We start from the raw sequence: 4,225 nt of genomic DNA on the forward strand, positions 1-4,225 counted from the left end.
CACTGCTGCTGTAACAAATTACCATAAATGTAGTGACTTAGAACAATAAAAATCTATCTCTTACAGCTCTGAAAGTTAGAAGTCCATAGTTAGTCTTCATGGGGTAAGGTCAAGGCACTGGAAGGTTTATTTCCTCTGGAGGTTTTGAGAACTGATTTCCTTTTTCTACTTTTAGTAGCCCCCAGACTTTCACCCACCCCCTCACATCATTCTAAACTCTTACATCTGTCAATCTTCTTCTGACTCTGATCTTCCTGCTTCCCTCCAATAAGGAACCCTGTGATCACACTGAGCTCACCTACATAATCCAAGATAATTTCCCCATTGTAAAATTCTTAGTCTCATCTGCAAAATCTCCTTTGCCATATAAGGTAACACAATCACAGATGCTGAGAACTAAGAAGTAGACATATATAAGGGTCATTATGCAGCCAGTCACAGGATCCAAGTGTCAGGGCACAAAAATGAAAATGGCTTTGCAGGCTATACAGACAAAAGTAAGTCAAGTTTCTTATCTAAAGGCCAGAAAGCAAACTGTATTTGAGTCTCCGGAAATACCTAGCCAGAATTCTTTTTCTGCTCCTTTTGGTATTGAAATATTTTGGGGGCATGGAAATGATCCTGACAGTAGACAGCTACTGCTTGCCCTCTGTAACTTCATGCACAGAATTTCAGTTCATCAGAGGATAAAGAGACCTCCATACTCTTTATTTACAACCACTTTCTTCCAGGGGGAAAAAGAAAAGAATGCAGGAAGCAAAGTGGCCTGGTGAAACAAGCACAAAATTTGACATGAGAGGTATTTTGACTTTCATCTCAGCTGGCTTTTTACCAATTGTCCAATTCAGGCCAAGTCTGTGCCTACTTCACAGAGCTGTTCTAAATTTCACAGAATGTGGTTTTTTCCCTCAGGTCATGGCACATAGCCAGTCCTCCCCTTATGCCCAAGCCCATTCCAATCAGGGAATTCAGAAGGGCTTTTCAGAAAGAATCAAACAGGTTTGTCAATAAAATACTTCACATGCCTTATGTGGAGTGATCACAATCTGACTGTCTTAGACCTGCTTGGAGCTGCCATCTGACTTGTCCTGGCTGAATTCCTTCATTTTCTCCTCAGCCTTTGTGGTGCCAGAGAACCAGCCAGGTGTATCTGTGGAACAGAGTAACTGGCAGCTGAAGCCAAAGGCTAAGAAGTACCTGAATACTAAATCGGGGTCAGGATGCATGTGGAGCAGAGATTAATGAATGCTAAGAGCCAACAGACAGAAGAAGCCCTGGGAAGAATTTCCTGCTTGGACCAGGAGAGGGACAGCCAAGCACAGTTGAAAATAAAGGCCCAGTCTATTTGCTGACAACAGGTGTGATGAGCCAAGTAGAACAGAGAAGAGATGCCCAATCCCCTGCACAAGATGGACACTAGATGGAGAAAAGGAGCCAGAACACAGATAACACTTGGAGAATTGTTCATCAGCACATTTTTGTTGTTATTAATCCCAAATTTCCGAGGTCCAGAGACACTTATATGACAACCCACAACCTGTGCATTTGAACACTGAGACCTGGATAACTATGAGTATATGAAATAGGGCAGGGGTAGTGAATCTGTGGCACATTTGCTGCAGCAGGCATATGCTTATTATCATTGAAATCTCTTAAAGGTTCTTGATGATTGACAAAGGGGAAATCAGTAAAGGCAGAAAATACTCTTGCTCTGGCACTGGTTTGGAGAGAAAGAAAGAAAGAAAGAACTAGGAGAAGCAGATAACTAAGTCCATATGTCCTGATCAGCTTTCTATAGGACTAAGTTCCCAGGAGTGAAGGATGTGGAGAGCCCAAAGTACAAATGTTTTCCAGATCCTTATCTGGAGCCCTGGAAAGAGATCATGGTTCAGGGAGACCCAGAAACACCAAAGGGATTGGAGAGCTATAGAGTATTAGCTATTACTAGCTATTATTAACTAATAGAGCATTAGTTGTTTGACAAAGTACCTGAAATAAATAAGGAAAGAAAGATGTATTTTGGCTCTTTTCGGGGTTTTGGTCCACAATCACTTAGCTTTATTGACATAGGCCCATAGCAAGGCAGATCGTAATGGTGGGGAACAGAGAACAGAGCAAAGATGCTCACCTGGCAGAGGCTGGGAAGCAGAAAGAGAGAAATGAAGGAACCAGAGAAAAAATATGGACTTAGGAGAAAGCCCCAAGGGCCAACTTTCTTCAAACAAGCACGACTTCCTAGTTCCTACTGCTTCCCAATAACCCATTAAATTAAGAATCCATCAGGGAATAAATCCATTGAAAAAGTTGTACCTCTTATAATCCTATCATCTTCCAAAGGCTCCAGTTATGCTATGGTTACCTTGAGGACTGACCATTTCAGAGGCATTCAGACCCAAACCACAATCATACAAAAGCAGCAGTGAAGGAGGTGTCAGTACATCCACCTGAGACTCACTCCTGGTTTCCAAAAGCAAGGATGTGTGCCCAAGGATGTGTACCTCACGGGAGATGCAGAAAACCACTGGAATCAAGTTTAGGTAGGTGTGTGTGCATGTGTGTAAGAATGTGAGCATGAGTGTGTGTGTGTACACTTACATTTGGAGAAATCACAGCATCAGAAAACCAGAAGTAGAATAATTTCAAAAAAAGATAATGCCACTAAGCTTTGACAAAACCAAGACAGCAAATAATCCTCCTCTATCCCAGATTTCAACAGTGATTCCACTGGCTGGATCCACATTCATTTACTGCATCTCAAAACCTTTGACATGAAGATGAACATTATTGCCTAGCTGCAGAGACCAGCAAGAGGAATGTGAGACAAGCTTTCACCTTAGGCACAGAAGTCATGTTGAGAAAGGAAGAAAAGAAGTAAACTACTCAGGAACAGGGTTCAACTTCAAATTAATTGAATATTTGCTTAGAAAGATTATTTTAAGATAAAGTCTTTAAAGTGTAGGAAACTAGGGTGCTTTTAATTAGCAAATTACATTATTTATTTTTCCCCATCCCTTTCCATACTCCCTGTGGCAACTGAAGAAGATACAATCACTGCAGTAGACAAAGAAGCTACATTTTCATGGGACATCAGTGAAAAAAATTTAAACTTCTTTTTTTTTTCTTTTATTGAGTTTATTGGTACATTTTAGGTATACAGTACAATTACATTCATTATTGGGATCTTATACCTTTACATGACAGGTGTTGGTTCTCATTATTTTCCCCTTGTCCATGCCCTCCCTTCACCCCCCCTCCCCTCCCTTTACAAACACTTTATTTCCATTTTTTTCATTTTGTCATATTTTTTTCTTTTCCCTTAATACCTTTTCCCTACGTGGCCAAATTGATCTTGAAGTAAAGATTGTTGTGAACTCCATCTTTGTGTTTATACTGAATTAAGGAAAGACTTCTTTTTCAGAAGTAGACGCTATCCATCTGATACTTATATATAACAAGAAAATTACATAGTTTCAATGGGATAATTCTCAGAAAGCTTTGTGTTTATTAAGCTTTAGTTGCCAAGTTCTCATTTATCATTTTTAGTAGTACCACTTAAGTGGTTTCCTTGAAGTCATGTAGGTGGCTGTGTTGGGAAAAGACCAGAGCACGGAAATACCATCTTTCATTTTTTTCCCAGATGTAGAAACAAGAAGTAGAATGGTATTGAGTCTTTCTCAAGCCTCAAGACTTTCTCATGATAAAGAATGATGATTTGAATCTAACACTCTTGAAACTCAAGTAACATTTCTCCCTAAAGATGTCTCTTATATATCATTGAAAAAAGAGGGGGAAAGTTAATTCTGGTAAAAATAGAACTGAATGGGAGATGTTAGTAACCTAGAATCTGAACAGTAGCTCCTTAGAAACGAACTAAACTTTTGATCATTGTCAAGAAACCCTTGTGGCAAGGAAATATTAGGGTGAGGAAGGAGAGAGTAAAGAAGTGGGAAAGGGTTGGGGCAATTCCAAAGAAGTGGAAAAAAAAAAGAGACCCCAGCAAGCAACCAGCCTGGGGCTGCAGAGATACTGCAGGAAATGAGTTGTGCCCAAGAGCAAAGGGTCCACCAGATGTCGTGGCACATTCCTATAATCCCAGCATGTGTGGGATTGGAATACGATTATATTTTCATTTTCTTTTTGTTTATCAAAATTTGGAAAGCATCTACAACATATATTATGTTCTAATAAAAGTCTAAACAAGGGCCGGGGATTTAGCTCAGTGATT

At 40.0% G+C, this 4,225-nt stretch overlaps 1 long non-coding RNA gene across 4 annotated transcripts in view; it reads left to right on the top strand.

Annotated features, from left to right (window-relative positions):
• LOC104867631 overlaps positions 1-4,225 on the top strand; it is a 14,743-nt gene that overhangs the window by 4,014 nt on the left and 6,504 nt on the right. Inside the window, exons 1-2 of one of the 4 annotated variants that reach the window (XR_781819.3) lie at positions 241-999; positions 1,118-2,537. This is a non-coding gene — a long non-coding RNA (uncharacterized LOC104867631). Of the gene's footprint in view, positions 1-240; positions 1,000-1,117; positions 2,538-4,225 lie in introns of those variants that run through there. The other 3 variants (XR_781820.3, XR_781821.3, XR_004518154.1) reach the window with 3 other exon arrangements.

Source organism: Fukomys damarensis, unplaced genomic scaffold, assembly GCF_012274545.1.
Source record: "Fukomys damarensis isolate Sample0158 unplaced genomic scaffold, DMR_v1.0_HiC HiC_scaffold_19, whole genome shotgun sequence".
Lineage (NCBI taxonomy): Eukaryota > Metazoa > Chordata > Mammalia > Rodentia > Bathyergidae > Fukomys > Fukomys damarensis.